At 36.9% G+C, this 12386-nt stretch overlaps 1 protein-coding gene across 3 annotated transcripts in view; it reads right to left on the minus strand.

Annotated features, from left to right (window-relative positions):
• Dpp10 (dipeptidyl peptidase like 10) overlaps window positions 1-12386 on the minus strand; it is a 1483954-nt gene that overhangs the window by 459507 nt on the left and 1012061 nt on the right. The window lies entirely within an intron of this gene.

Raw genomic sequence — 12386 nt, forward strand, 5'->3', positions numbered from 1 at the left:
TAATTTTTTAAGATGTAATTAATATTTAAATGAGTATGCTCTAACTAAAACAAAGTACCCTTTTTATTGCTTGTGACCATACCTCATTATTCAAATGCCTTATATTTAAGACTAGGGGTCTCTGAAGAATAATGAATTCTTCCTTCAGGCTGCCTTTGGATTCAAGACCACAGCACCACCCCTTGCCAAAATTTATAGCTTATTGGCCTCCTCCACATTGCTTTTTTTTAAATCACACTTTATTTATTTAGTGTCTGTATGCATGCATGTGTACACAAATGTGTGTTGTGACATACACAAAAAAGTCAGAGGACAATTTTTGGGAGTTGTTTTTCTTTCACTATATAGATCTTGGGGTTCAAACTCAGGAAGTCAGGTTCAATAGTAGGTGACTTTGTCTGCTGAGCCATCTCACTGGCTCCATCTGAAAGTTTGAGAATTATCACTGACTACCCTAATAGTTCTTTAGCTAATTTAAAATTCATTGTGAATATCTTTCCCTTCCCCTGTCCCTCTCCTTCTCTCTCTGTCTTTCCCTCTCTCCTATCTCTGTACCTATACAAATAAGTATTTTTCATGCACATGTATATATATATATATATATATATATATATATATATATATAATGTATTATATATTTGTATATATACATGTATGTGTATATATGTATATATGGGAAATCCTTCTGTGTGTGTGTTGATTTTATTGGTTAATGAATGAATCCTTTTAATTATGATTTTATTGATTAATGAAGCTGCTTTGGCCTGTGATAGGGCAGAATAGGGCTATGCAAAGTAAACTAAACTGAATGCTGAGAGGAAGAAGGCAGAGTCAAGGAAAAGCCATGTAGCTACCATAGGAGACAGACACCTCCCCTGCAGCCTGGTAAAACTTTGCCAGTAGGACACGGCATCATGGTGATGAACAGATTAATGGAGATGGTTAGTTTAGGATATAAGAGCCAGATAGAAATACACTTAAGCTATTGGTCAAACAGTATTGTGAATAATATAGTTTCTGTGCGATTATTTCATGGCCTGGATAGCTGGGAACAAACTAACAGCTTCCCCCAACATATATTTGCATATACACATAGAGAGATAAATATACACACTTATATATTCACCTTTCTTTTTTCATTAGTTGGGCTATTTGAGAAAATGGAAAAGCTTGTCATAACTAGGTTCTTGATGTTTCTGGTAAACTTGCTTGTTAGAGCACCGTTTAAGAATGGTGTTATGTGAGATTTCTGAATGATTGTGTGAAAATTCCAAGAAATCAAGAGTCTTGTAACCTCAGTTTCTTCAAAACATCCTTGGAATATACTTTTGTGTCCTTCCCAGTTGTAGCAGATAAGTGTGAGTTTACTTCAGATTATTTACTTCAACTTATTTGTTTATATGCCTCTGGAGAAAAACAGGGTATTGCCACATGTGGCTTGCTCTTATAATTGTATACTTGACTCATGTGATTCTTCTTAACCCTTAAAGTTAACCCTGATGCTCTGAATAAAGTTGATCATTGCATGCACCTCCTTTATAGGCTTCATGCACCCATGCACAGCTGCCAACAAAAGGTGGTCAACACTTACTCCACAATTTCTATATTATAAGTTAATATATTATTTCTCAGAAAGAAACAAAAGACAAAGAGAAGGGGCAAGGAAAAAAACAAACAAGCTAATGCGCGATACAATCCCACACCAGTTAGGATTTAAAGGGGTATTTATTTTGGGGGGTAAAACTCACAAAACACCAACCATCAGAAAAGGAGCCTAGTCACTGGAGCAGGAACTGGAACCAAGAAAGCTGCCTAGGCTTGCTGCTCTTTTTTAAAGATAAATAGACCACGCCCCTGTGGGCTGGTATTTCAGCAGCTATTGACTGAAGGAGAGGAAGGTCCTCCAGCAGCACAAACAAAAACCTGTGAAATCATCCTTGAATCTCTTGTTTCTCCAACATATCATTTCCGGTCTATCAGGGTATCTTGTCAACTCTATCTTCAAAATGATTTAGACTGGCCTTTCTTTATATTGCTACCATGAACTTTACCAAGTAGATCTGTCAGACTTTCAAGGCTGAAAACACACATGTTGGAGAGAAAAAGATCAGTGTTTCTAGTTAGACCAAGGAATTATATGGAAAAAAAAAACTAAAGTAGTGTGATAGCCACAGTGGTGGCTTTGGTATATATCTATGTAATACAGATGATTTATGTAGAAATTAACAGAGAAATTAAGCACTGCTACCTAGGATAAGTGAAGCAGAAATACCCAGACACAGTATGGAGTTGTAGAAGTCAGAAGGAAGGTTTGTGGTTTAACCAGACCAGTCCAGCACTTTTCAAGAAAAAAGTTCCAAGCAATTTTTCATGCACCTGCTTTAATTAAACTCAGCCATCATTCCTCCCATGTCAATAGGCCAGTTGCACTAGCTTCTTGCTAACGAAGCTACTGAATTAAGCTGAGTTGCTTTCTGCTTAAAGGAGCATTACATTTGCACCAACTAGTAATCAGTGTCCTGGTTAGTTTATTTGCTTATTATTTATGTATTTAGATCAACTTAACACAGATGGAGTTATCTTGGTAAAGAACCTCAACTGAGAAAATGACTCTACAAAATTTGAGTAGGTGAAGAAGTCTGGAGGGCATTTTATTTGGTGGATTGCTATGGTGTACTACCACCCTGGGCAGGTGATCCCAAGTGGCATGAGAAAGCAGACTGAGTAAGCCATGCAGAGCAAACCAGTAAGCAGTACTTGTCCTTGTCCTCTCTGTCAACTCCTACCTTGGCTTCATTCTGTAAAAGACTGTAAGATTTAATATGAGATAAACCATTTTCTCCACAAGTTGTTTTTTTTTTTTCTGGTCATGATATCTATCAAAGCAACAGAAAGCAAAGACAGTCAGAATGGAGAACTACTCCAATTAACCCTCCTCTGAAATCCCAAAGCATGTTCCATGCTACTTGAGAGTCAAGGAAGAAGACTGGATTAAAGCAATCTTGAAACTACTTGATTACTTACATCTGTGACTAAGCTAAGGAAACTGTCTATTTCCCAACCACCAGAGTGACTGTTTCTTGGCAATAAAGTCTATAATGAAATCTTGTAGTGAATGAAAAAAAATATTTAAAAATTTGGAAGAACATCCTAAAAATTAAGTAGGTGATCATTCTCAGAAAATAAATACCAATGATTTAACCTATAAATCTAATCAAAGCTAACATTTTAGCCACTATTTTTGAAACAATCAAAGGTAATAATAAATTATAGAGTTGAAATAATAAATATTGATATACAAATACATGATATGAAGGTAAATATAATTTAAAATTCATTGTTAATTAATTCCATTAATAAGCAAATTTATTAAATATGAAATAGTCTTTTTGAACAATGTGAAGATGTGTTTCTGTCACTGGTTTAATGGAGAGCTTATGGCCAATAATCTTGCAGGAAGAAGTTAGGCTGAATTTGCAGAGAGGGGAAAGGAGAGTGCAAGGATGAAGAAGGGTAGAGTCTCCAAGAGATGTGGAGAGAAGCAAGATGAACATGCCATACCGAAAAAAGGTAACAGCATGTTGTAGAGTGGGTTAATTTAAGATATAAGATCTAGTGGGTAACAAGCCTAACCTATAGACCAAGCATTTACAATTAATGATAAGTCTCTGTGTGGTTATTTGTGGGAGCCTATGTGTGGGAGCCTGTTGTCATGACCAAAACAAACAAACAAAATCTACAATTTATATTACATATTATAATACAATTATCAAACACAGGCCCACTGGAATAAAATAAAAATGACAGCGTGCATATTAACATAAAATTCAATGTACAGAAGGGTTCATTTACATCATGATTTATTTTCCACTGACATCAGGTGCATATCCCTACTTTCACATACGCATTTGTAAATTCTCCTTAGGTTGAGCCTGAGTATGTTTTAGGCCAGTGACAAGAACAAAGAGAAGCAAGACACTGATTTTATGCATTAGCAGAAAATGAAGGGAAGGCCATGTGCTTTATCACTGCGGTCTATAGAATTCGTGCTAAAGAAAGGTGCCATTAAGTTTCTGGACCTGTGCACTTGGCAAGCTTTTATCTGTTCAGGTTCTGGCATTCAGCCCTTAATGGACCTGTTAATTAATACAGACCTTGGTGCTTGCCGTTTCCCTTTACCTATGATCATATACTCAAGGGCAAACTAGAGATGAGCGCTGTAGAAATGATAGTAAGAGAGAAAGGATTGATGCACATAAGTACTAATGCCAAGACAGAAACCTAAGTGACTTTTGGTGTGAATCTCTGCTCTGAAATGAGGCCAGCAAACAACCTGGCAGTATTAAGACTTGAATTTATCATAGGGGTAGCAATGTAAATCAAGCAATAATAGCAATGAAATTGACCAAGGCATATCCTGAGGGACAGAGCTAAATGTAAAAGAGAAGGGGAAGGGAGGAAGAAGAAAGGAGAGGAATAGGAAAGGGGGAAGGAAGGGCAGCAGCAGGAGAAAGACAAAAAGCATCACAGCAAGAAGAAAGAATGAAAATGAGAAAGATGAAGAAGATTGGGAATAAGGAAAAGAGGAGGAGGAAGAAGGGGAGAAGAGAGAAGGAGAAGACTGGGAAGGACAGAAGGGAAAAAAGGATGCATCAGGTCAGTCAGGAAGTTAAGAGCAGAACAGTAAAATCCCCCTCTTACCTGGGAAACAGGTGTGTAGGGGTGGAACAGTGACAACTCCCCAGACTAGGGATGAAGACCAGGGAGGGACCAGGAGTATTAAGGTCTGCCACATGATGACCGATGTGGCCTCTCATTAGAGAACAAGATATTCTAAACTCTGCTTCAAAGCCTCTTACAGGCAAACTTATACTTTGAGGTTTAGCTTGGCATATTTCTCTATAGTATGATGATCTTTGACACATTCTTTTCCCAAAGTGAAGATTTCTCATTTAGTTTTAAAAATACTCTGCTTTTGTTTTGATTTTATGGGAAGCATTAATTATTTAAGCAAAGCTAATTTCAGATTTTCATGTTGACATCATTATGCCAACACCATTTGTTGAAGATGCTTTCTTTTTTCCATTGTATAATTTTAGCTTCTTTGTCAAAAATCAAATGTTCATAGGTGTATGGATCAATATCAAGGTCTTAGGTTGATTCCATTGGTCCACCTGTCTGTTTTTATGCCAGTTCCAAGCTGTTGTCATTGCTGTAACTCTATAATAGAGCTTGATGTCAGGGATGGTGATGCCTCCAGAAGTTCCTTTATTGTAGAGGACTGTTTTGACCATCATGAGTTTTTTATTTGTCCCATATGAAGTTGAGTACTGTTCTTTGGAGGTCTGTAAAGAATTGTGTTGGAATTTTTATGGGGATTGCATTGAATCTATAGATTGCTTTTGGTAGATTGCCATTTTTACTATGTTGATCCTACCTATCTAAGAGCATGGGAGATACTTCCATTTTCTGATATCTTCCACAATTTCTTTCAAAACTTAAAGTTCTTGTTGTATATGTCTTCAGATTTTCTTTACACAGATGCCACCAGAGTTTCAGGAGACAAAGCCAAATATGTTAATGAATACCTATTGTTATGAAATGAGTCTCAGCATAAAAACTGACACAAATATGTACATTGTGGAAATAATATTTCATCCAAATTTTTTTCATTTATGGTACAAAAAAATCTATTCAATATCCACTTAAGGAGCATTAACTTGTCCCTAATATATGCTAGGAAATACCTAAATGTTAGGATAAAACATGAATATAAAGTGCCTCTCCTAGAAGTCAGCAGAGCTAGACTGTACTGGGGAAGACAATGTTTTATGGTATGACTTGCTATTTTTGCTGTGTTTGTTCAAGGCATTTCCAATGTGTTCACTCATCAACCATTTCACAAAGCCAGTCTGTTTACGAATGAAATATGATTCTAAAATATCATCATTCATAAGTACAATTTGATGTATGAAAACCACACAGTTTATTAACATAATCCCTAACAGCTCCTCCTAAACCTGCCACATATGATTTGTAAAATGGAAGGGAATGGTCAATGCTCTTCCTCACAACAACATGTGTGTTTGTAACACCCTAGACACCTGAAGTAGAAGCAAATAATATATATATATATATATATATAATATATATATATATATACACACACATACATGCGTGTAAATGTATTTATCTATGCATGCATATATGGGATAGGCATATGTGTATACATGTGTACATGTATGCTTGCATGAATTATGTTTATACATAAATGTGAATGTGTTTATGTATGTATAAAATGTGGATGCATACATGTGTATGTAAAAGTATGTGCATTTTCCAATAAGTTTGTGTGTCACTATGCTTGTGTAAATTTGTTATATGTTTATTTGCACATGTGTATAAATATATGCATACATGGGTGTATGTATATGCATATAATAGCATATAAGTTTTGTATACTTATGTGTATAAATGTCTACCTGTATATTTGTATGTATAAAATTTTTTCAGCTATAGGCAGAGATCCAGTAACATTAGTTATGAATGGGAAGACTAAGAGGTAATAACCTTTCTAGATAAAGCCAAGTGAACTTTAGGTACATGGAAACTAAAAATGATGACTACTATACACAAGCTCTTTCCATCTTCCACTGTCCTCTGCTCACCATACTGAAACAGTGCAGAAACCCACACCTGGATTTCAGTGAGACACTAAGCTGTCCTGGAGCTGCCTAGACACAGTGGATCTGGGAAGTGCATTCTTGATGTCCAATCAGCACTTCATTCATCGTGCAACAGATGTGGCCACATCTGCAGAGTCACAGTGTAAACATTTAACACTTAGTAATGAACGCAGGGGGTTTCTGATTCTGATATCTTTGTGTTATTTGAATATATTGTTCTGATCACAAAAGTAATACTAAAATATTGTAGATGACTTTCAAAAATAGAGAGCATTTAAAGAAAAAATTAAATTTATGCATGTTTTAGTTATTTTTCTACTGCTATGAAGAGACACCACAACCATGGCTATGTATGAAAATGTATTTAAATCAGGGGCTTGCTTATAGCTTCAGAGGTTGAGTCCCTGATCATCCTGATGGGGAGCATAGTGGCAGGCTTAACAGGCATGGTGTTAAACCAATAGCTTGAGGGTTACATATTACCCATAAGCAGGAGGCAGAGAGATTGGATCTGCCATGGGCTTTGGAATTCTCAAACTCCCACCATAGTGACACAACTCCTCCAACACAACTCCTAATCTTTCTCAAAAGAGTTGAACCAACTGTGGACCAAGTATTCAAATATATGAGCCTGTGGGAGCTATTCTCACTGAAACCAGTACGATATAATCCTTGATAGATAGAGATAACTTACTCTAGGGTCTGAGTACCATTGAAACCATAGCATTTGTTGCTCTGACATTCATATATTCAAGTTCATCTCTTATACTGACTTAGAGCCCCCTTTTCCTGATCTCTTCTTTCTTGTGTTTCTCTTTGTGCATTTTTTTCTACACTACAAGGGCAATAGAATAGAAGACCAGTCACTGCTCTGTAGAGGAAACTTTGGGGACAGAGATCAGGGTGAGTTTACTTGAGACTCTGGCCAGGCTAGAGAAACCTGCTGTTCCTCAGGTGACCTCTTGTGAATGACCCGATGCTAGAGTGCTAAGATGTCACAGCATAGTGCTGGTGAACATGTCACAAAAGCTGGCACATGGATACTGAATGCTCAGCAACACAGCTCATGAAAGAAAGACTACAGGTACTGGAATCTTAGATGTCTTTAATGTTTTTTTAAATTTTTTTTTTAGTTGTTGAAAAAAATTTCCGCCTCCTCCCCATTTCCCATTTCCCTCCCCCCTCCTCCCACACATTGCCCCCTTTCCCCTCCCCTTCCCCTCTCCCCCTCCCCCTCACTCCATTCCCCCTCCCTCTCAAGAATGAAGAGCAGTCCAGATTCCCTACCCTGCGGGAAGTCCAAGGTCCTCCCCCTTCTATCCAGGTCCAGGAGGGTGAGCATCCAAACAGGCTAGGCTCCCACAAAGCCAGTTCATGTATTAGGATCAAAACCTAGTGCCATTGTCTTTAATGTTTTAAGGCAAATCACAACATTTCAAATAACACCTATTTTCTTTACCTCTCCCCACAATGGTGTGTATATGAGCCATGACACATATGTGGAGGTCAGAGGACAAATTATAGGATCCAGTATCCTTCTTCCACCACAGGGATTCTGGTAATTGAAATCCAGTCATCAGGTTTGATGGCAAAACTTTTTTACCTACTGAGCCAACTCACTTGCCCAAATTACAGTTTTAACAGAGAAACATATTACAATCACAAACGTTTCATTGTTCTTGGTGTAAAAGGAACTGCCTGCTGAATTCCCAGCAACAAACTATAAGCAACCTTCAACTATGTCTACATTGAGTGAATAGCCATGTTATAGGAAGAAAATAGCTCATTCCTCTCCAGCAACATTTTGATGTTTTGATTCTCTTAAATAACAAAAGCAAAGATTGAGAAAACAAGTCCATTAAATATATTAAATATATAGGGATGGACAACACACATATTTTTTCTATATTGAATATACTATAAAACTGCCTTAGTCTCTTGTACCAAGGAAATCCCCTAATCCAGTTGTTCCAGTATCACAAAAGAAACAAAGTGCCCACCCCTGCATTAGTATGAAGAAATTAGGATGATGTCACTTCAAGCACATTGCTCAGGATATCTTCCAAGAATGGACAAATAACACTGCAAGAATTCAGGCACGATGAACTTCAAAACTCAATGTGAGCTATTCTGACCAATTTAAATTCCATCATACTCACAAGTACAAACACCTGGTTTTAGAGTGATTTATTTGAATTCTAAGGTCTGTCTATTTAGTCACATTGCTTAAAGACGATTTATTTTTCATGGATATGAAAATCTATTGTTTAATTGCCAAGCTATTAAAATCCATATTAATAATACATTATGATCCAATCTTTTCCCCTATTGTTATAATAAAGTTTTATCAATGCTGGTAGTAGATATCTACACGTAGTCAATTTCATGTGGCTAGTCCTCGGTAGGATCATCGCTGTCCTTCCAAATCATCACCCATCACCACAAGCTTCCCTTAGCTGAAATTCTGAGCATTTAATAATTGGATTTGGAATTTGAAGTGAACATTCATCTGGGAGAAGACATAATTTATGGTTGTTTGTCACTGTTTTTATTCATTTAACAATAATCTTTGAAGTTTTTTTCTGTATACGAGTAACTGTGTGGATTGTAGAAGTCACAGCATTTCAGAAACAGAAAGAAACCCCTGTCTATATGGGCACCCCAGGGGGAATTCTCAGTGTGAGGACAACCTGTGCTGGGCTGGAACTTCCTCAACTCACTTCACTGGGACAAATATTGATGTTTTTAAGAATTTCACAATCCAGTTATTGGATATAGTCTTGTTTCTAATTAGCCATCATGAGAATGCCCACAGCATTGGAAAACACTATTGGGACTACATCCCAGTAGCTAAAGGTTTATCATAACATACTGAGAAACAAAAACTAAAATTATGTACACATACATGTATGTTTCATGACTCACACACACACAAACACACACACTTACACTTTGATAGTAAGTAGAGTATTTGTTATAGGCAAAATGAAGGGAGTGATAAGGATAAGGAATGATAAAGTCACAGTTAGGATGGAGATCCAGATAGTGACAGGCTCTTACTATGTAACTCTGGCTGGCCTGAACTCCCTGTGTAGAACAGCTGAGCTTCAACCTCACAGCTTTTGCCTGCCTGTGCCTCTTGAGTGCTGGAATCAAACACATGTGTCAGCATGCCTGACACTTCTTTTCTTCTTTTTCCTTTCCCTCGCTATCTCTCCCACTCCCACCCATTCTTCCTCCTCTCTGCCTATTTCCTTCTTTGGACACAAGGGCTCACACCATATCCAAGACTGTACTAGAACTTAAGATTCTCCCACCTCAGTCTCTCTGGTATTGCTATTACTGGTTTGACTCAACAGGCTGCAGTCACTTTTCCTTTTAAAACAAAGCTCTATCCACATAGGATGTTCAAAGCAGGTGCCCAGGTAATTATGCTTTGACATTTATAAAAACTCTTTAAAATACTGTGTTGTCTATGGCTCATTATAATATTAGTGAAATAGTGAATTGAACAAAAATCAACATACATATGTAAGACAGGAAAGCCAAGTTAAGAGGGAGAAAACAGACCCTTCACAAAAGAAATAATGGCTGTAAACCATATGCTACAAACTCAAGCCATTTACAGTGCAAGGAATATTCTATATTCCCAGGAATTGTCTTCAGTGCTTCCAGCAAGCAGGCATCACTCTTCTAAGAAACTGCCTGTGTAGACAGCAATCAGAAACTTCATGCCAGGAACTCCCTAAAAAGCTCATTGAAGATGAGTGTTCAGCTCTTCCGTGGACAGCATAAAGGGGAATCTCAATAGAAGAGCGCTTGCCTATCAAGCACTAGGAACCCCAGCTCTCCAAATAAAGAAAACAATAATAAACATAAAATGAGAGTTTAGTCCTTGAGATTTTTCCAAGTTGCCACAAAATATTCTTCTTGCAGAGTCACGAAATAAGATTGGCCTATAGAAGTGCTTAATCAGAGCTAGGGAAAGAGCTCCCTGGTAGAACATGTCTCTAATGCACAGAAAGCCTTGAGTCCTTTCCCACAACTGAATAAACCTAGCAAAATGGTTCAAGTATGTAATCCAATCATTTAGGAGGTAGAGGCAACAGAATCCAAGGTCATCCTCAGAGAGCCTGTTTTTCTTTCCAGACACTACAGAAACTCTGTGAAGTTCATGTGCTTTGCCCATGGTAAGAATACACACTTTCCTCTTAATTTCCAACTTATTTGAATATTGATTAGCTATTATTCACAATAGAGTACAATAGAATTTTTCACGTATATTTTCACTTCAATGAAAATTTTTATATATGAAATGTGAAAACCTTACAATTTACATATAATTAAAGAAAAAAATTACAAAGTGAAGGCCACATTAATCTAATTATGTATTAGAAAGTTGATGCAATGGTGACCATGAAAACTGTTGTGATTTCTAATTTATTTTAGCAAACACCTTATCTAAGAAGACTATTGTCTAAATTCCTTCACAGGACTCCTGAATTTTAATATTTGTACTGTATTTTGAAGCAAGTATAAACATTATAGGCTAATAGATAAGAATAGTATGTAAATATTTAGAGACAAAAGCATTTCAATGCAAGATAAGAAATATAAATTGAAAGCAAACTCATTAGTAAACAAAGCATTAAATTTTTAAAGTAGAAGGAAAAAGATGGAAGAGAAAGACATTTGGAAAGACCATGCCAGGGACAATGAAAGAGGCAGGGCACACTGTTTGTCATTAATATACACACTTATGATGGAGGAAGGTCATTGGTTAAAAAATAAAGAAACTTCTTGGTCCTCATAGGTTAAAACATAGGTGAGAGGAGTAAACAGAACAGAATGCTGGGAGCAAGAAGAAGTGAGCTCAGAGGCCATGCTCCCCTCTCCTGGGCAGACGCCATGAAGCAAGCTGCCAGGTCAGACATGCTGAATCTTTCCTAGTAAGACTGTTGCTACACAGATTATTAGAGATGGGTTGATTGAGATATGAGAATTAGCCGGTAAGGGCTAGAGCTAATGGGCCAAGCAGTGTCTAAAAGAATACAGTTTGTGTGTTGTTATTTTGGGTAAAGCTAGCCGATGGCGGGAGCTGGGTGGCAGAATGCAACCCGCAGCTCCTACAACACACTTATATATAACTGACAGGTGAAATAAAAGGGAAATTGGCTTGATCTTTTAAAGGGGAAATGTTATTACTGCCACCTAATAGCAGAAGACATTTTAACATGTTTAGAAAGTGGCATGCAAGATAAACAAGTGATCTTTCAATTGAGTGTTGGAACATTGTGTACCACAATATTGAGGAAACACGTAAACTGGATATTAGCATTATTAACATGATTTTTGATTGTTTTGTCATTGTTTTTTTACTGTGTGTATACGTGTGTGTGTGTGTGTGTGTAAAACAGTTTTGCTATGTAGACCAGCAGACCCACAAATTCAAATTATCAGTCCTCCTGCGTCAGCCTCCCAAGTATTGATAACACAAGGTTTACACTGTACCTTGCTATAATTATTGTTTTCTATACTTATCATAGACTGAAATAAATGTTAGCTGTTTGTAAAATTAGCCAAAATTTCTAATAATATTCCAATAAAAATGACACCGAGCTAAAAAAATATTTCTTTTAAATTCACCTGTTTAACATAAATAAATGACCATGACTTTTTAGTGTTTTGTTTCCCAGGTAA

The sequence above is a fragment of the Microtus pennsylvanicus genome, chromosome 10, assembly GCF_037038515.1.
Source record: "Microtus pennsylvanicus isolate mMicPen1 chromosome 10, mMicPen1.hap1, whole genome shotgun sequence".
NCBI classification, from domain to species: Eukaryota; Metazoa; Chordata; class Mammalia; order Rodentia; family Cricetidae; genus Microtus; species Microtus pennsylvanicus.